The sequence below is a fragment of the Lissotriton vulgaris genome, chromosome 1_1 (assembly GCF_964263255.1).
Source record: "Lissotriton vulgaris chromosome 1_1, aLisVul1.2, whole genome shotgun sequence".
NCBI classification, from domain to species: domain Eukaryota; kingdom Metazoa; phylum Chordata; class Amphibia; order Caudata; family Salamandridae; genus Lissotriton; species Lissotriton vulgaris.
In genome coordinates, this window is record NC_141685.1 from 25952710 (window position 1) to 25974662 (window position 21953).

A 21953-nucleotide genomic window follows, 5' to 3' on the forward strand; every position below is an offset into this window, starting at 1 on the left:
TTGCTTGTTCCTTACTTTCATGGTTCAGTAAGCCTTACAGCATGCTCCTCCACCCCCCTCACTGAGTGACAGGTGGTAGCCAAGGGCCCTCGTAACAGCAGCTCTCCTCCTCTGTAGCAACTCCCTTCTCTGCCTAGCCTTTCCTCACGACCAACACATAAACACACAACCACACACACAACCACACACACAGCCATACACACACACAACCACACACACCCACAACCAATCCCACAACCTTACACAACCACACCACACACAACCACACACACACACACACAACCACACACACACACACACAACCACACTCACACACACACAACCACACTCACACACACACAACCACACCCATAACCACACCCACACACACAACCATACCCATAACCACACACACAACCACACACACAACCACACACACACAACCACACATACACACACCCACACACACACACCCACACACATCCATACACACAACCACACACACAACCACATACACAACCACACACCCACAACCCTGAAAATAATTTTTTTTCTCACCAATTAAAAACGTCAGTGTGTTTTTAGGTCTCGCTGACTGAGCACGCATGCGCTGCTCGGAGAGACTTTAGTAGGTGAGTTTTGAAAATGCTACAGATTGGCTACAGCCTTGCGTTCAAGCGAGCGTGCACACGCTGCAGCCGTCATCTGTCTCCTCAGTCACGGGTCATTAAGTTGCTTGTTCCTTTCTTTCATGGCTCAGTAAGCCTTACAGCATGCTCCTCCACCCCCTCCCATGCAGCCCTCCTCCTCTGTTCGAACCCCCTTCCCTGCCTAGCCTTTCATCCCAACCAACACATAAACACACAACACACACATCCACACACACAGCCACACAAACACACAACCACAGCCACACACACCCACAACCACACCCACAACCACAACCACACTCAACCAAAACCACACAGACACAATCACACATACACTCACACACACACAACCACACTCACACACACAACCACACTCACACACACACACAACCACGCCCAGAACCACCCACACACACCCACATCCACACACAACCACACCCATTACCACACAAGCACACACACAACCACACTCACACACACAACCACACTCACAACCTTACACAATGACAACCACACACACACACACACACACAACCACACACCAAAAACCACACACACAACCACACCCACAACCTTACACAACTACAGCCACACACTACCACACACACACACAACCACACACACAATCCCACTCTCACACACACACAATCACACCCATAACCTCACCCACAACCACACGCACAACCACACACACAACCACACAAACAACCACACACACAACCGCATCCACACACAACCACACACACAACATACACAATCACAACCATGCACACAAATACACACAACCACACACATACACAACCATACACAACCACATACAACCACAACCACACCCAACCACACCCACAGCCACACACACACACAACCACACCCACACAACCACACTCAACCACACACACACAAACACACACAACCACAACCACACACAACCACAACCACACACAACCACACACCCAACAACACTCACACAAAACCACACAAACACACACTACTACAACCACACAGACAACCACCCATACACCCACCCACACCCACAACCACACCCACACACACAACCACAAATACACACACACCACACACACACAACCACACACAACCAACCACACCCACACACAACCACACACACAACCACACCCACACACACAACCACAAATATACACACAACCACACACACACACGCAACCACACACAACCACAACCACACCCAACCACAAGGGTACTGTAGAGTGGTGCTGTAGAGTGGCGCTGCACAGTGGTGCTGTAGAGTTGTGCTGCACAGTGGTGCTGTAGAGTGGTGCTGTAGAGTGGTGCTGCAGAGTGGTGGTTTATATTGGTGTTGTAAAGGGGTACTGTAGAGTGGTGCTGCAGAGTGGTGCTGCACAGTGGTGCTGCAGAGTGGTGCTGCACAGTGGTGCTGCAGAGTGGTGGTTTAGAATGGTGCTGTAAAGGGGTACTGTAGAGTGGTGCTGCAGAGTGGTGCTGCAGAGTGGTGCTGTACAGTGGTTCTGCAGAGTGCTGCTGTACAGTGGGTGAGGAGCTTGAAGGTGATCCTCTTGTTGACCGGGAGCTAGTGCAGGTTTCTCAGGTGGGCGGTGATGTGGCTGTTGCGAGGGAGTCCGAGGATGAGGCGTGCAGAGGCGTTCTGTAGGCATTGGAGTCTCTTCTGGAGTGTGGCCGTGGTTCCTGCGTAGAGGGTGTTGCCATAGTCCAGCTTGCTGCTGACGAGTGCTTGGGTGACTGTCCTTCTGGTCTTGGTGGGGATCCATCTGTAGATCTTTCAATCAATCAATCAATCAAACAAACAATCATGCGGAGCACGCGGCGGGTGTTGAAGCAGGAAGAGGAAACAGCATTAACTTGCTGGGAGTCCACAATGAACCCCAGGTTGCATGTGTTGTTGGTGGGTGTCTGGGCAGCTCCCAGCATAGCTGGCCACGAGGAGTCGTCCCATGCGGAGGGGGTGGATCCGAGGATGAGGATCTCTGTCTCGTCCGAGTTCAGTTTCAGCCAGCTAGTCTTCATCCAGTCTGCGACAGCCTTCATTCCCTTTTGAAGGTTGGATTTGGCGGTGGCCAGGTCCCTGGTGAGGGAGAGGATCCGCTGGGTATCATCGGCGTACGAGATGATGTTGAGGTGGTGTGCTCGGATGATGTTGGCGAGCGGTGCCATGTATATATTGAAAAGGGTAGGGCTGAGGGATGGTCCTTGGGGTACGCCGCAGGTGATCGTGGTGGCTTTGGATCTGAAAGGGGGAGGCGGACTCTCTGGGTTCTGCCGGTGAGGAAAGAGGTGATAAGAGTAATTAGCGGTATAAGCACATTGAAGAAAATAATTAGGACCACCATCTTTCCAAAACAAGGTACATATGCAAGCATATAAAAACTGTATCAGGTATTTTCCTGCTATGCTTTCCCATGTGTGTGTGTGTGTGTCTCTGTCTCCCATTCCCTGGAGGGAGAGTTTGTAGCTCCCCATTGTAGAAGAGTCGGTCAAGAAGGAGCTCACTGCATTGAATAATTTCTTGGTATGCACTTTTTATTAGTATTACAGGAAATCACAATGATTGATTGTCTCTTTTGTATTCTTCTTTCCCACAGGGTCTTCCTCTTCAGTCCCTTAGGTGAGCCTCGGCCACCGTCATCCCTTGGACAGAAGGAAAAGCTCAGGTAAGTTTTTTTTCTTTATGGTTTAGTCAAGAGAGCATGTGAGGGATAAATAATAGCTATGCATAAATGAGAAGGGAGGGGCTAGAGGTTGGAGTAACCGAAAGAAAAAGAGTAGCCAATGATTTCTGCTTTTGTCTTTCTTTTCCGTCTCACTTATTTCCTTTTCCCTGGGTCCCTTTTACCCCTCCGCCTCCCCCCTCGTCCCTCTCTGACTCAGCCCCTTTCCAAAAGCCCCAAAACGCCCACGCACCTGGAATAGCAAAGTCCCTCCGGGGCCGTGGCGTGGTGGCGAGTCAAATTTTGAGAAGGCATTGACTGCTCGGAAGTCTATACAAAAACGGATGGAACCATCCGGTTTCAGAACTATGACAATGGTGGAGGACCAGTTACTGCTGGAAGGTTTTATGACTCCTAGTTGTAACATGCTCTCTATTGCGTCAGGAACCACGTCCCGCCTAGCGCCTGGTATTCTGTAGGGGCGTTGTTTTATTACTTTATTTGATGGGGTAACAATGGCATGCTCGACTATTGTTGTTTTTTTCGGGATGTCGGAAAAGGTGGAGAAGAAGGACCCTAAGGGGTCTGAAGAAACACTTTTTGTTTCTCTGTTAGATGTTCGTTTGTGAGCAACTGAGTCAAAGTTGAAGGAATGAGTTTATAGTCAGACAAAATGTAATGGGTGTCTTTGGGGAGGGGTCCCAACCATTTCTTTAGTAGATTTATGTGGTACATCTGGGTTTTGGTTGAGGAAAGGCGTAACCGGTAAGTAGTGAGGCCTATCCTTTCAACAACTTCATATTGTCCCTTCCATTCTGCCCGTTTTTGGCGTATAGAAGAAGGTAAGAGTAGGAGCAGCTAGTCATGGACTTGTATCTGCTGTCACCTATTTCCTTTATTGCAAGACTTCTGCTAGCTTCTTTGAGCTTTTTTTAGGTTGTCGGGAGCAAAATCTCGCCGTTTCTGTATGCGGTTTCTTAGGCTTTGGGTGTATTCTAGAAGGCAGCTTCAAGGCTCTGCAGGGACAGGCAGGCCTCAGTGTAGATGGCACAGGCAGGGCTCGGCACAAATCGACTTCCTGGGCACTCCTGCCAGCGTGAGAGCTGGTTGCTTGTCCCCATCCAATCCCCTGAGTCCGGCCGTGAAAGAATCCTCCGGAAAAGAGAAGGAACAGTTGATTTCGATGAGAGGACGTGGAGCAAGCAGAGGAAGTGGCAGAGGAAGTGGCAGAGGGTACCTTTTGGAACCCCCTAAAAACTTCTGGCAAGAGAACACTGGGTAAAAGGCCAGTTCAGTTAGAGGTGAGAGATTTAAGACAAGTAATGTTAGTACCAGAAATGGATACACCCTAAGAACAAAAAAATATCTGATGATCAGTCTTCCTTGTAAAATAGGGTCCATGTTAAATACATTTTCAGTTTTTCCCAAGGTGACACATTGAAACATTTTTGCTATCAAAAGTGCAGATTGCTGCTGGGGCTTATTTATGGTAGGAATATAAATAACTGTGATTAGTAGAGAGTCAAATGCCATATTTTGTGTACACATTAGGAAAAAATGTTGCAAAGAGGCAGGGATGGAATGAGTGCTGAGAGCTAGGGGGGTGTGTTTTCTTGAGCAAAAGGGAAACAAAGTCCTCTTGCCAGATCTTAACTAATACTGAAGTTGTCTCTTCCAAGAGCCTGGTGTTCCCCCAAAAGATCTGTTTCTGAATTTTATAAAAGGAAAAAGGCGCACACAGACCAGTCCAAGCCCAACGTTTCTAACTGCCACCCCCAGCTATTCATTCCAGTCATTCTCCCAAGGGACAGTTTGCCCTTAGGCCCAATGTGGTGCGCACTCTGTCAGAGAGGGTGCTTGGCGCTGGCGGAGGCAGAGGCAAATGTCGTGTGCCGAGGACTCCAGTCTACCTTTCACTATCGCTTATACTCTGTGCACACGGGGGCGCTGTAGGACCCGGGCTTCACAGGTGAGTGCCATGAGTGCACGGCCAGTCATTCATGCTGCAATGTCGAGCATTATTAACACACCACCATGGCCACCACAGGAATGTGCATCCCACAGAGAGCAGTGTTACAATCTGGAACAAGCTCCACAGAGGCACAGCCCACCCCTTGTGGTAAATATTTGATTTACCGTCCTAATTTCTATGCAGGTAAGTACTTAATCAATAATAACTCAATCGGAAAGAAAAAGGCAGAGTCCGTGGTGTTAGAGTTCTTAGGGGTTTTATTCCTTAAAAAGGAATGGTCAAGACCGGATATCTTGTTCCTGACACCACTGGGGTGCAGGAAGGGATAGAGCAGCATTTTATTGACAATACATAGCTTATATACTTAAATCGTACAGTAGAAACCAATACAGTAGGCGTAACAGCTGAGAGAAGCAAGATAAGAGCACACACGTGGTAGTGATACGTAATTAGAAGGCGTGAACTAGGCGTGAACATAGAGGTGTGTGCTAGAAACGTCACAGGTAGGTGTCACAAGTGGGTGGCACAAAGCAGAATGTTGCAATGTCAGCAGAAATCTGAGGCCTGGATGCGCGCGCAGCTGCATGACGTGTGATTGACGTGAAACCAGAGGGTGCAGGGGACTTGACATTTACACTGGCGGAAAGAGACAGAAGTCTGGCATGTCAGATCAACTCGTAATCTATCATATCTGATATCTGATGTTTGGGAACCATATTATCTAAACGGAAAAGGTCTCTGGGGCAGAAGCTATTCTATACTGACTGTGAGTGCGTGTATAAGCACCTAAGTGTCTACATGAGAATGCGAGGGGCATGGGCCTACCATGGTAACAGAGGCTATGAATTACTTGCACGGAGACAGTGAGGCCGGGCCCTTTGCTCTGCAGCTGGGGGAATGTTTACTTAAACTAGTAGGCAGGAATGCATTTTCGAGGAGCGGAACAGATAATTCGAAGGTTGAAGTCAGTCTTGGCAGGCAGCAGGCTGAGCTAAGCGCCATGAGCCGCACAGGGAGTAAGGCAGAGGTCACGGGTACAGAGACAGCCTGGGCTGAGGCTTTCAGAGTCAGAAGGCAGGAAAAAGGCTTGATGGCAGAATTCAGGGCCTACTTCGCCAGAGCTGAAAAACGTGTAAAGTACACCACAAAAAGACGTTGGCATAGCATACTTAGAAACGGAATATTCAACCCATTCAGGGTGGGTCTGAAAGAGGACATGTTAACGTTGGACGCAAATGTATTTGCGTCTTCATAGCTGGCACAGGAGGGAAGTTACATGCACTTTAAGCTGGTACATGGAGACGGTGGGGTACACGTTAGGGAACATAACTTGACCATAAAATTTATATTTCCTTATTCCCTCCTTGTTCCCTACGGACCCTTCATGATATATCGATCCTCATGAATCGATCAGTCTGTTCTTGTAACATCATTTGTTCTTCTTTCTTTCTTTCACGTTTTGAGAGAAAACTGGAATGTTCAATACATGATGTGGCACACAGTCCACAAATCGCTGGCCCACACTGTAGGCACAGGCAGCAACTGAATACTATGACAAGGGCAATGCCCAGGAAGGATAGGATCTTCCATCCCCAAGCGGTTAACGTTGTCCAGAACCAACCGGACCAAGTCCAGGTGCCTGGATTCTGATGTATCTGACTTGCAATTTTATGAAGACGTGTAATAGCTTGGTATACCGTTGGCGCGTTTTCTGGAATGAAAACACAGCAACTTGACCCGATGACCTTACAAGCTCCGCCTCTATCTTCCAAGATGACGTCAATAACAAGACGATTCTGAAGAACAACAACCCGCATGGCGGACTGCTCCTCTGTTAAGTTACCTAGGGCGGAGGCAGTTTCATTTACTACTGCTTCAAGTGTTCTAGTTAATCTGCGTATTAGTTTACTATTTTGGACGGGACCTGTGAAGAAAAAGAATCCTTTATTGAAATCTGTGTATTGCTCCCATGCCGTTTCAGTATAGTCGACAATCGGGAGATCTCTTCGGAGCCTATTCTTTACTAGATTTGTATTTCTGTGATAATCAGGAGGGGCTAGGAAAACAGGTGGCAGAAGGAATGCAATGTAACAGGTACCATCCCAATCTGGAGGTAAGCGTATGTATGCGGTATGACCACAAACAAAGTAGGAATGACGAGTAGCTCTAAAGGAAGATTTGCCTTGGTCACTGAATTCGACCACAGTAGTACATTTACTATGACCTAAGTGTACTGAACCTTTCTTACTGACACATAAATCACCAGTTACTGGTAATACTGACATAGCGGGGAGAACTGGTGCAGTTTCGGATTCAACAGTAAGAATCATAAGGTTAATTGTGTAATTACCTAATCCATATACTTCATTTTCTAGATCAGTTCCTATTCTAGTGGGAAGTCCCTTCTTGTCAGGGTAACAGGCATTAAGCAGAACTAAGTTCAAGTTTCCCCAAACCCAGCTCCCTTTGAAAACAGCGACATCAGGATCTAAGGAATTCATTATTCTAAACCATGCACCACAGGAGCCATTGTGAGTGAACGGGTACGGGAAGAGGGGCAGAACTCCCTTGTATTTCTGGTAGGGAGGGAGTCGGCCACATATCCAGCAGTTGGTAGCGTTGTTGGTCTGATGGGAGTGATGTAACATACTAATGAATGTGTTGCTGCGCAGCGCGAGTCTGTAAGAAAGTTCGTGGGGAGGTAATTCACTAAAAGAGTGTTCAGCAGTGACATTGTAAGCAGATTGTTCACGTTTGAAGATAGGGTAGTATATGGGAAGCAATATACTTGCAACAATAATCAGAATACTTAGAAAAAACATAATCAATAATGTCACTATACAGTGACTGCGGAGTGATTTACAATATGTACGTTTCTTGAGTTGTCTCTCTCTGTCTCTATCTCGATCTAGGGGATACATGTCAGAAACTATTTAACCGATTCACCTAGGGGAGGACTTAAACAATTAAACTGTCTGACTTGCTAGATCGAAGTTTCAATCTGTACTCCTCTTGGGGAGTTTTCTCTTGTTTCGGAACTTTAAAGTCACTAGGTTCGATACAGTCTTTGGAGGGGGTGGACGAGTCTTTTTCTGGCATCAGTTCGTTACACTTTTTTATATGGCTCGTATGGATCCACCCCTTTCTGCCTTCCACTTTGATGGCGGTCCTCGTTGTAAGAAGGACGGTCTTCGGCTCTTTCCAGCGGGGCTCCAGCGGACTTTTCCTGTCGAAGTTCCTAATTAGGACCAGATCTCCGGGACGGACATCATGCGGCTTTACATCAGTGTTGTCAGGGAAGGCTGCGGCAACCTGTGAACGACATGATTGGAGTGCAGACATCAAGGAGGCAAGGTAATCTGTCAGCATATTACAATCAACATCGGTAATTTTCTTAGGAATGGGCGTCCCCCACATATTCGGTGGTCTGCCAAAGACCACTTCATACGGGGATAGTCCTGATCTCGAGTGGGCAACCATTCTCATGTAGAACAATGCAACTGGCAGGGCGACTATCCAGTCGACCCCTTTCTCTTTACATATTTTACCAAGGCGGGTCTTTAGTGTCTGGTTATGCCTTTCTACAAGGCCAGCGGCTTCGGGATGTCGGACACAATGGAATTTCCACTGATATCCTAGCAGCAGGGAAACCTGTCTCATGAGTTCGGAAGAGAATGGCTGTCCGTTATCTGAGTACACGACACGAGGCAAGCCGTACCGTGGGAAGAATTCTCGAACCAGCTGCCTGGCAGTGGTCGGAGCAGTGTAATCTGGGACTGGATATGCTTCGGTCCAACGGGAAAGTGCACAAACAATTACGAGGACATATTTGAATTCTCGACAACGGTCCATCTGGATATAATCCATCTGGAGGACTTCAAAAGGGTGATCGGGAGGATGAAATCCACCTTGCTCTACAGGGACGCTTTTACCTGGATTGAACTGACAACAGATCATGCAGGTACGCACTTTCTGTTTTGCTGCTGCTCGTAAGTGTTTGTTGTACCAGAGATTCTGTAAACTGTCTAACATCGCTTTCTCTCCTAGATGTGCAGGACTATGTGCTGTATTGATTATGACTTGAACCATAGAGTCGGGGAGAAACCATGTAGATTTTCCCTTCGTCATCCAACCTTGATCTGTCTGGATCCCTCCTAGTTCGGTCCATTTCTTTATTTCATCTGTAGTAGCATGTGTCTGAATATCGATTACATCTAGTGTGGGATCCCTGACTGTCATACAATGTGTTGGTACTATTGTCTTTGTCACGTCAGTTGTCTGGGTGTGAGTCAGTGCAGTATGCTTTGCTGTCTGGTCTGCCAGGTCGTTACCCTGGGAAACAGAATCCGTAACTTTAGTATGTGCTTTACACTTCATGACGGAAATGCCTGAAGGCAGATGTATTGCTTCTAACAGTGCTTGAATGAGGGGACCGTGTTGAATCTTGGCACCATGAGAGGTCAAGAAACCTCGTTCTTGCCATAACATTCCGAAGTCGTGTACAACTCCGAACGCATAACGGGAATCAGTATATATGTTAACATTTCTGTTCTTGGCTAGTATACAGGCTCGGGTCAGAGCGATGAGCTCCGCCGCTTGAGCAGACAGTGTGTCAATACGATGTGTTTCTTTAACTTCAGTTTCAGTGGTCACTGCATACGCGGCCACTAATTCTCCTGTACTTGTTCTCATACATGAACCATCCACATAAAGTGTCAGGTCTGGATTTGTCAGTGGGACATCTGTTAAGTCTCGTCAAGGCTTTGTTACTGCATTAATGATCTCTATACAATAATGCGGGGCTGGATCTGTCATAATTGAAGGTAACAATGTTGCGGGGTTTAGAATGCTGCAGCGTCTGATTTCTATGTGTGGCTGGAATAGCGTCAATTCATAACCTGTCAGTCGTGCTATAGTCAAGTGTTGAGTCTGAGTTCTGTTTAAAAGAACCTCTACAGAATGTGGAACTTGTACTGTTAATTGATGTCCTAAAACAATTGAATCGCTCTGTCTGATTGCTAAAGCTGTCGCTGCTACTGACTTCAAGCACGCAGGGAGTGCCTGGGCTACTGAATCCAATGTACTTGAAAAATAAGCGCAAGGCTTATGTGAACCTGCTTGGTCTTGAGTGAGGACAGACAATGCTGTACCATCACGTTCTGTAACAAAAAGTGTAAAAGGTTTGCTGTAACATGGTGTCGCTAAAACTGGTGCTTGGCATAAAGCTTTCTTTAATTCTTCAAAGGCTTGTGTGTGTTCCTGAGTCCAAGGGAGGACAGTCGAAGTCGCTGCCTCCTGTGTTGTTAACTGAATGAGTGGTTTAGCTAGAAATGCATATTGAGGAATCCATTGTCTGCAGTACGAGGTGAGGCCTATAAAGGCCCGCACTTCCTTTTGTGTCTGGGGTTGTGGCATATTTAAAATTAACTGAATGCGATCAGGAGTGAGCTGTCTCCCCACTTTGGACAGCAAGTGACCCAAGTACACAACTTGCTGAACACAGAATTGTAGCTTCGAAGGAGACACCTTGTGTCCCTTGTCGGCCAGAAAATGTAACACTGTCAGTGATGCTTGTTCACATTCGGGCTCACTTTGTGCGGTGATCAGCAGATCATCGACGTATTGCAGTAAAGCGGTGTTAACTGGCATTTGAATACAATCGAGTTGTCTTTTCAGTGCTTGACTATAGATGCTGGGGCTTTCTGTGAATCCTTGAGGTGCGTGTGAAAATTTGAAACTTCGTCCATTTAAACTGAATCCGAAGAGATATTGGCTCTCTGGATCAATAGGCACACTGAAGAAGGCGTTCTTGAGATCAATTACAGTAAAGAACGTTCCTTCTGAATCAATAGCAGTCAATAGGGATGAGATGTCGGGAACCACAGGGTACTGTGGAACGATACATTTATTTAGTTCTCGTAAATCAATCACCAGCCGATATACTGGCGGTGCATTGGGATCAGTGCGTTTAAGAATCGGAATGATGGGGGAATTACAGATATTGGAGTCGGTCTCTACGACCACTCCCTGGGCAATGAGCTCTTCAATGATTTCCAATAAAGCCACTACAGCATCGGGTGGTAACTTGTATTGTCTGATTCGGGGTAAAACAACTCCTGGCTTGAGTGTAACACGGTATGGTGTGATATGCATGCAGCCTACATCAGTTGGGCCTTGTGCCCACAAGTGATCTGGTACATTTTTCAATCTGACATCAAACTCTCGTAATACATAGTGACCTTTGAAATCTCGCAGAAAGAGTCTAACTCCCTCCGGGGAACAACATATCACTGCTCCTAGAGCCTTCAATGTTTTGATACCTAACAGATTTTCTGGACATGATTTCGTAAGTAACACGTCTGTAACACGTGATAACGGACCCACAGCCAGGGGGACGGGTTTCGATACCTCGTTTACAATAGGTTGTCCTGAAAAACCAAGGGAAACATTCTGTGAGCCTGAGAGGGGTGCCCCTGGGACTTCATCATGGCTGATTGTGGTGCGACTTGCCCCTGTGTCAATTAAAAACTTTCTGTCTTTTCCCAATACTTGACTGTGTACATAAGGACCCTCTTGATCTACAGGAATTTCAATAAGAGGCAAGCCAACCTCCCTCTCTAGGCTGTTTCATGTGTATCGTGGATAATCGGGGTAAGCAGATTGGGCATACTGGTACATCTGTTGTGAAACTTGCTGAGTCGCGGCAATGGGCTGTGGCTGTGGTACCGCTACTGTCTGTGCTGTATGTGATGAAACATGCGTAGGCTGTGTATTCGGCGAAGTCTGTTGCTGGACCTGGTCTTGTCTAGGTGGACGCGGTCTTTCTTTAGTTTTACCTGTTGATATATTATGTTTCAAGACTGGACATTCATGTACGTAGTGACCTGGCTGCTTGCAATAGTTGCATGTCCCTTTAACGGGAGCTGCGGCGTGACCTGTCTGGGTCGTACCCTTTCTCTGGCCGTCGGCTGGAACCGATTGGGCCACTAACATTTTCATTTTTGTGTCTTTCATACGTTTCTGTTCATGATCCTGTTCTTCTCTGATTCTGTTCTGGTGGTATTGTAACATTTGTAACATCTGGGAAGGCGTATTTGCTTGCCATGTACTCTCAACCTTGTATACACGGGCTTTAACTGCTGCCAGGGAATTCTCGACTAACTTTGATACAAAAAGATGCGGGTACGACTCGCTACTTGGTTTAAGACCACTATTAATAATGAAACATTTCTCGAATCTTGAATAGAAGTCACTAGTATCTTCATCTTGTTTCTGTTTACAGGCCGAAATTGCGTCCCAGTCTTCCTTTCTAGTTGTCAGTAATCTTGGCAGAACCTGTACTATTAAACCTGGTAATGCTTTAGTTTTCTCCCCAAGGCCTAGCCCTGGGGTACGCTTTTCCTCCTCGTCTTCTATTTCTGCCCATACAATCTTTTTTTCTCCCACCTCCCATTCTCTTTCCTTGAGTTTCTCGTAGATGCTGGTAGGCAACAATACCTTTAACATTTTCATGATATCTTCATATGTGTAATCTCCCATCAGTAACATGTCTTTAAGTTCTCTATGAAAACCTGCAGGGTCTTTGTCGTGACAGGGTACTAGTTTCTTCATTTCTAACAGTTCTAACTTGGTCAGAGGCGTGTGTACATACACACGTTTCAAGTTATTATCGGTACCCATAACTGGATGTACTTCTCGTAAGGGGTCCTGACTTTCAATGCCATGCAGACGCTCCATATGGTACATTTTTATTTCTGGGAGCGGAGCGGGAACATATTCGGAGCTTAAGAAACTGTTATATCTATGTCGTTGTTCTAGAATTATTTGTATCAACTTGGTACTTAGGCCTCTCCATCTATCCATGAGTAGTGCTTCTAATGTAACGTGTAAGGGACCTGGATCAGAATGTTGGTTTCTGTATAACGTGAGGAGGTGCTGAATCATGTATACACCTGCTAATTTCTGCTCGTCTGGGGATAGGTTCAGAAATGTCTGTGCTACTGTGTCATCATTGTATATGTTCGGATTGTCAGCCCATAATACTGCTGACCGGGCTAGTTCTTGTTCATCCATAGAATTGAGTACATGGTACCCCATTCGTTCTCGAAGCCTTTTATCAGTCTCTTGGAACTGATGTTCAGGAGAATTCGGTTTTGTTATGCCAGAGAGAAAAACTCTCTTGCTTTCCGGACGAATGCCTTTCCTAAGGTAAGTTCCCTTACCTACATACGCTATCGTATCTGTAGTCTTTTCTGGTTCTTCAGGTTCTTCCTCCTCCTCGGAGGAAGCTTTTTCTTTTTCTTTTTCGTGTATCTCTATCACTGCTTTTCTTATTCTCTTGTACATACTGGCTATGCAACCCCCTTTATCATGTTTTCCTTCAGATATATTTTGACCCCACTTGTTGAGTCCCTCTAATTCATCCTGTTCTGTCTCAGGCCTGTCTCGTTCTCTTATTAAACAATTTATGAAAAAGCGTAGTATATATGCTTGAGTGTCAACTTTCTGATGCGCCATGGCCTCCTTAATACTGTCAGGGTCTTCCCCAGTCTGGACAAAATGATATATTCTATCTAGGTGCTCTTTCATTCCTGAGAAAAACAGTAGGTAATCTGTAGCTTGTCGTAAGCGTAGTGATGCTAAAAACATCCTATCGTCTTTACCGGGTACTGGATCGTATCTGCAAACTTGAAGCGGTTCTTTGAGTATGTCGAGACGGGGTGATTGGAGTGTAAAATGGTTCTGCATATCCCTAAGATGTAATCTGTGTGTTGCTGGCGGGGTCCGGTAACCCCCGGTCGCACCTCCTGAGGCGGAGGCTTGGGCATTATCCTTCTGTGGAGTCTGTATCTGTACTTGAACTTGTCTTTTAGTGGGATCAGGTAGAAGCGGTTTTGGTATATCAATTTTAGGTGCGGGAAGTGGTGGAGGTGGAGGACTGATGGGCTGTCGAACGGGGAAACCTGGTTTCGGTAATGGCGGGATATAGTCTGGAGGCGGGTTGCCACCCCCGTCACCGTCTGTAGGCGGGACGCGGACAGGCAGATTGGTGTAAGCGGGTGCTACATCCTCTAGATAGGAATTCAGAAATATGTCTTTAGTAGTTCTGTGATTTACTTTAGTTGGAACCAATGGTGGCGGCAGATTTTTCGGTATTTCTGAAGTGGCCTCAGGCGAACCCTCGGCCACAAGATACATGCCATTTACGAGATTGTTTCGTGCGCGGTCTATTTGTTCTGATTTTACTCGGATCCCTTCAGTAACTAATTCGTTTTCTCGGGCTTTATCTGATTCTTTAAGTCTGTCTTCTCTACGGAGTGCTTTTTCATCACGTTTATGTGATTCCTTACGCCAAAATTCTATGGCATCTTTCTGCGATTGTCTGGCTTTCTTTTTCCATAGTGCTTCTTCTACCTTCATGATGCACTCGGCATCCCATGTTCCGGTAACAGGCCATCTGTGTCTCTCGTCTAGATGCTTAGTATAATCGGCCCATAAATCTAGATACAATATGGCATCTAAGCCATGCTTGTGGTACATAAAATTTCCAGGAGTGTCCCTAGGGGGGATAGGAATTTCTTCCTCTAGTATCCCTTTCCTAGTTCCTATCTGCTTTAACTTATTGAAAAACGGCATCTTGTTTACTTAGTACTGAATGCTCAATCCTTGCTACTTAATTCTGAACACAACTAGTTACACAAAAACACAATACTGCACATTAAAAACAGTCACTCATACCACGACATTAATCACATGAAAAACATTTGAGACATATATGACTACCCCCTTATACTGGATGTACTGCTAAACAGCACAGATACACTGTCTGAGACAATGCAAGAACTTGAACAATCGGATATACTGCTAAACAGTACAGATACACTGTCTAAAACAGTGCAGACCGAATTTGTGTACCCAAACCCGTCTTGATACGTCCCAGCAATGGTACTCACCGGGAAGCACGGAAACAGAAGGCCTCGGAAAAACTCGACTGGACCGGACTGGACTCGACTCGACTCGACACGTGGATACTTCGGAAAACTGGTGGGCCTCTTGACACCTCGGACCTTGCTTCTTTCGGCTAGGCTCTGGTCGGGATCCTCCGCACTCCTCACCGCCTCGTCTGGGTGCGGATCGCAGTCTTCGTCACCTCCGTGGGCCAGAGGGAGATACAGGAAATCCTGCCAGTACGCGTAGTTCCGTCTAACTGATGGCAGGGGACAGAGCTTGCAACGCACCAACCGGCGCGTGGGGTGGGTGAGGGGTCCCTGTTCGGGCGCCAGAATAATGTGGTAAATATTTGATTTACCGTCCTAATTTCTATGCAGGTAAGTACTTAATCAATAATAACTCAATCGGAAAGAAAAAGGCAGAGTCCGTGGTGTTAGAGTTCTTAGGGGTTTTATTCCTTAAAAAGGAATGGTCAAGACCGGATATCTTGTTCCTGCCACCACTGGGGTGCAGGAAGGGATAGAGCAGCATTTTATTGACAATACATAGCTTATATACTTAAATCGTACAGTAGAAACCAATACAGTAGGCGTAACAGCTGAGAGAAGCAAGATAAGAGCACACACGTGGTAGTGATACGTAATTAGAAGGCGTGAACTAGGCGTGAACATAGAGGTGTGTGCTAGAAACGTCACAGGTAGGTGTCACAAGTGGGTGGCACACAGCAGAATGTTGCAATGTCAGCAGAAATCTGAGGCCTGGATGCGCGCGCAGCTGCATGACGTGTGATTGACGTGAAACCAGAGGGTGCAGGGGACTTGACATTTACACTGGCGGAAAGAGACAGAAGTCTGGCATGTCAGATCAACTCGTACTCTATCATATCTGATATCTGATGTTTGGGAACCATATTATCTAAACGGAAAAGGTCTCTGGGGCAGAAGCTATTCTATACTGACTGTGAGTGCGTGTATAAGCGCCTAAGTGTCTACATGAGAATGCGAGGGGCATGGGCCTACCATGGTAACAGAGGCTATGAATTACTTGCACGGAGACAGTGAGGCCGGGCCCTTTGCTCTGCAGCTGGGGGAATGTTTACTTAAACTAGTAGGCAGGAATGCATTTTCGAGGAGCGGAACAGATAATTCGAAGGTTGAAGTCAGTCTTGGCAGGCAGCAGGCTGAGCTAAGCGCCATGAGCCGCACAGGGAGTAAGGCAGAGGTCACGGGTACAGAGACAGCCTGGGCTGAGGCTTTCAGAGTCAGAAGGCAGGAAAAAGGCTTGATGGCAGAATTCAGGGCCTACTTCGCCAGAGCTGAAAAACGTGTAAAGTACACCACAAAAAGACGTTGGCATAGCATACTTAGAAACGGAATATTCAACCCATTCAGGGTGGGTCTGAAAGAGGACATGTTAACGTTGGACGCAAATGTATTTGCGTCTTCATAGCTGGCACAGGAGGGAAGTTACATGCACTTTAAGCTGGTACATGGAGACGGTGGGGTACACGTTAGGGAACATAACTTGACCATAAAATTTATATTTCCTCACCCTCTCAATCACACTCTTACCTCCTAGGTCCAGTGTCTCCTCAGCGAGGAGCTGGTACAGAGTTGTGATTCTGTTATGGTGACACGGAGGGATGTATGTGTCTCAGTTTTATCAAAGGACCTAACAGAGTATTTATTTAGGGTTTTACTTGCAGGGGCTGATCTTAGGACTACTTTTCTTGGTTTGGAATTAACCAGGAACGCTGTTTCCATTGATGCAGCAGGTGCAGTAGCACTGAGGCTCATTCAGCTGGCCTACTGCTGTTGTTTACAATCCAAACAGCAGCTAGCAGTGGGTGTGGGTAGGGGCATTTTCTGCTTTGCACTAGGGCCCATGACACACTGGCTACGCTATTGGAACAAAATGTTCTAAAATCAAATCTTGGCTTCCCATTTCAATAAGATAGTACCCTGATCAAGCTACTCAACCTCTGTGTCCCACTTCTGTTTGCCATGGTCAGGATTCATACACTTTGCTCTCCTGCTGTACCATTTTGCACTGACATTTGCACTTCTGTCTGATATGCAAAAACAGCTATTTACTGAATGATGTGTGAAAATTGAAGTTTACAATGGTTAACAGGTTCAAAAGATATAGATTACACTGTGGGCAATCTATAGACATGGTAGAGGAAAACTCTATTGCATCAGTACCAAACTACGTAATTTGGACACAAGAACAGAAGAATGACCAATCATGGCAAGAGAAAAAAAGTTAATCTCACAGACGTTGATTTTTTTGAAACCTTACCAGCTATGTTCCTTTAAAAAATACACAATGCATTGGCAAAAGAAAGTGAAAAGGACGGAGTACAGTTTGTGCGTATTAGGCAAAAACTAAGTTGACATTCTGGCCATTTCAATAAATAAAAACTTAGGCGTGACTTCACACTTGGCTTGACACACAAAATCATAATCACTAGCTTTTTGTAATCACTAAGACCGCAACTCCGCACTTAAAAAAAATATATCTTTAAGAAACCGAGTATAGAAGTTAATATTTCATCAATAAAAGCATTGGTGCCATGTCTTGGCTTTAATATTTGCTAAGTGTTAGCGTGTTTCAAGAAAGATACACAGCAGGTTTTGTGTTTACATCCTGGCAGCCACGCCAGCCTCCATCACCGCTGAAGACTCCCTGGCGATAGGTTGGTGGTCACTTATCCATCAAACAATCGTCCCACACAACTCAACCTTCGGTTATACACAGAACCAGACGCACTGCAGCCTCGTTCCCATATAATAATATTATGTTATGTTTTATTGATTTGCATAGTGCATTAATCACTCAAGAGGGTATCCAGGCGCTTGGACAGGTGTGTAGGTGTGAGGCCCCCCAAGGTACTTATGTGAAGAGCTAGGGTTTCAGCTTCTTGCGGAACTCAAGAGGTGAGGAGGCGGCTCTGATGTGTTGAGGCTTATGGGTGTGGGTTGAGCTAATAAATGAAGTGGGTGGGGCCACTGAGGAAAGGGAGGGGCAGGGGGAGTGGGTGTGGCCTCCTAAAAAAATGTGAGCACCTGCACCTAATATTTTACAAATTAAGCACCTCTCCGGGCAGATCTCAAAGTCTTTCACCAGTGTGCTCTGTACGACGGACTGACTACAACCCGAATCCAGTAAGGTGTCACGTTTTTTCCATTGAATGTAAGACTTACTTAGAAGCCAGAACCCATTTCTTCTGTATATACGATGGTTTTGGGTATACAACTGACATCCATCGGTTCTTCCTGGACTTTTTTGGGGGGCAGGTCCTGGTTATATACCCACACTCCCCACACTTGTAGCATTGGGGTACCTAGAACGGAGCGGCAGTACCTCTAGAGGGCTTGCTTTTCAGAGGCTCCTGGGGTGGCCTGACGGTTTTCTTCTCATTTTGCATGCATCCTGTGGCGTACCATGAGGACCTATCAGGTTCAAAAGCTAGTGTCTTTGGTTGGGCCTGAGCAAAGGACGTTGCCATCTCCACAGCTTGATCTACAGAGAGATGGGGCTGTTGATATAGCCACCTCTGGGTGGGTGTTGGTAAGGCCTCAAGAAACAGATAAATGACTACCAATATTTTTTCCTTGCTGTTCTCTTGGGGTCTTAACCATTTATCCACAGCCGCCTTTAACTTGAAAAATATTGTCTTTAGGGTATCTCCAGGGTTACCTCATTCCTTTCTGAATCTTGACTGATATGCTTAGGAATCCATTCCCAAATGGTCCAATATGACAGTCTTAATGTCCTTATTTCCTGTGGGGTTAGCCACTTGGTACACAGCCTGGGCCTCCCCTGTCAATAGTGGTGCTAAAAAGAAAGGCCACTTCCCCTCCGGCCATCCACAGCTTAGGCAGCTCTTTCGAAATTCGTAAGGAAGGCATCCGGGTCTTCACCCGGTTGATATTTCTGGAGGGATATGTTGGGGTGCCCTGCATGTACCCCTTGGTGGCTCTGTTGACTCGTGGTTTAGTGTGTTTGACTGTCAGCAACCTTATGTATGCATTCAACCTGCTGGGTGAGCGAAGCCTTGAACATTTCCCTGTCCGCTTGGGCCGTCGTCATCTGTCTCTCTATGGCCCATTCAATTTTTCTTGACCATGAATTAGTTGTTGTATTAGGCTTTCCATCATCTCGGACTAATGGAATTATGCCCAAATTCTACACCAAGTATGTAAAAGAGTCGGTCAAGAAGGAGCTCACTGCATTGAATAATTTCTTGTATGCACTTTTGTATCTCTTTTGTATTCTTCTTTCCCACAGGGTCTTCCTCTTCAGTCCCTTAGGTGAGCCTCGGCAGCCGTCGTTCTTCAAACAGAAGGAAAAGGCTCAGGTAAGTGTTTTCGCTTGATGGTGTAGTCAAGGGAGGATGTGAAGGATAAATAATAGCTATGGATAAATGTGAAGGGAGGGGGTAGAGGTTGGAGTAACAAAAAAGAAAAACAGTAGCCGAAGATTTCTGCTCTTGTCTTTCTTTTCTGTCTTAACTTATTTCTTTTTCCCTGGGTCCCTTTCACCCCTCCGCCTCTCCTCCCGTCCCTCTCTGACTCAGCCTTTTTCCAAAACCCCTTTAGACGCCTATGCACCTGGAAGAGCCACATCCCTCCGGGCCCTTGGCGTAGTGACTACGCGTCCTTCATTGAGGTCTGGTCTCCTTCTTCTTCGGCTTTTCCTCCTCCACCGAGTTCGGGTGTTCTGTTCGCTGACAATCTGTGTCCGCCCCTCGGCTCCGGTTCTCTCTTTCGGAAGGCTGGTAGGTCTTCCCCGTCTGGTTTCTCCACCTTGCGCTCCCTTGCTGCTTGTAGCTGGACCAACTACTGACCAACCTGACACGCTCTCCGCCCGCCTTCTTAAATCGTGTATCATCTGACGTCTGTCCTCATCTCCGGCTTAAAGGGGCCTCCTGCCGATTCCCCTCTCTCCACTTCTTGCTGGCAGCAAAGCGGCCAACTGGTAACAGGGGACTGTGAATATAGGAGGGGAGAAATATATGAAGGGATGGCATGGCACTCCTTCTCCTCTATCCCATCGTGTACTACAGGGGCTTCCTGACACCCGTCTTGCTCAAGGTTGGACATCCCTCCTCGCAGAGTGATTGGCAAGCAGCTGAGTTGAGGTTTTAGCATGGAGTGACCTTGCAATGACAGCATGTGCTCCTCTTCCCCAACCCAGAAATGCTTGTTTATTTATAGCAAAAAGCATTCTTGTTTCCAGGCCGAGACCTTAGTCAGGCCTCCCTTGTCCATGATCTATTGATAGCTGCTTCGCCTCATGGACGAATAATAAACCATCTGCACAATGTATGAGTTGGTCAAGGTGTAGTGATAGTGTTCTTACGAAGTGGAATTCGTAAGCAAAGTAGTTTTCATGGAAACTAATCCTTCACTTTCACAGATGCAAATGCGTCAAAAGTCATCATGTAAAAGAAAAGGCAACTTCGTCGACAAGTTGACGAAGCCCCATGGCGAAACGCGTCGTTGCTGTTTGGTTTCTTCATTAAAACATCTGTGGAAACCTCCCCTGCGTGTGCTACTTTCCTTGGAGTCATTTTCCTGGGAGTTTTGAAGCGCTCATTAATAAACGGGCACACCCCCGTTTCCGTGTGCACCCACTCGTGTGTGCAATTGGTTGGTGTTTGGGAGCTATTATATATATATATATATATATATGGATGGGAGAACATCCAATTCTTCTGTAGGCATGGATACGAGTTTGAGAGCCAATATCATGTATCTTGCATTAATATCTGTCAGACAATAAATACATTCAGGTCTTCACACAAAGTAGTCCCCAATTCATTCAATGAAACCTGGCTATTCACAGAATCCTACCTGTAATATCCGCTTCCTAATGATGCCTCCGACCACTCAGTTGTTTTTTCCATCAGATGCGCCTTGATGCCTTCGGGTTAAGTTGCGCCATACAAATTCCCAATTCATTCATTCATTCATATATATATTGAAGGCAGCGCACAGCGCTGTTACCGTGATTCTGTGCAGAGGCGCTTGAATATACACCACACTCTGGTCCACGCAAGAGCCCCTGAAATAATATATAGATGGTCCAGGAATGGGTGGAATGAAGAAGTGCACAGGAGAATCCAGCAACAAGTGAGGAGCAACATAAACAACGAAACGGGCAGTGCCCATTCGGATGGCGGGGAGAATCCCGGCCGCCGGGCGAAGCACCAGGAAAACGGGGGGGGGGTAAGGACTCTGACTCTCTAAGGGAGCTGTAAGGGTGCCCAGCCGGATGGCGGAGATTAGACCCGTCCGCCAGGCGGAGCACCTGAGGAATGAGGCTGAGATTGGAGGCTGTACCCAGCCGGATGGCGGAGAACGTCCCGGCCGCCGGGCGGGATACAAGGAAAGGGGGAATAGGAAAATATAGAGCAAATACGGTAACAACCGCCAGTTGAGGACGTCAATTGGAAAGACGTCCCATAACAGCGATTCCGCCGATAAGGCACAAAGGATGAAGCCGCACACAACACCTTCGCCGAGAAGGCAGGAATCCCACAGGAAGCGAAACGGAACAAACGCACACCGGAAGTCAGGCAAGACAAGTCGGGACAGAACCCACAACATATGGAGCTAGACGCAAGAACGTAAAGCAGCGTTCTGTTGTTCTGACCGTCTTAAATAGTGAATACTATTAAAGCTACAGTGTCGGAGGGATGTCGGGGCATGACAGTTGCCTCTCCTCACT

At 46.5% G+C, this 21953-nt stretch overlaps 1 pseudogene across 1 annotated transcript in view; it reads left to right on the plus strand.

Moving 5' to 3' along the window:
- The first annotated feature begins 3226 nt into the window (after window positions 1–3226).
- LOC147737027 (uncharacterized) overlaps window positions 3227–21953 on the plus strand; it is a 59459-nt pseudogene continuing 40732 nt past the window's right edge. Inside the window, exon 1 of the transcript XR_015299287.1 lies at window positions 3227–3295. The product of XR_015299287.1 is annotated as an uncharacterized LOC147737027 (transcript). The remainder of the gene's footprint in view (window positions 3296–21953) is intronic.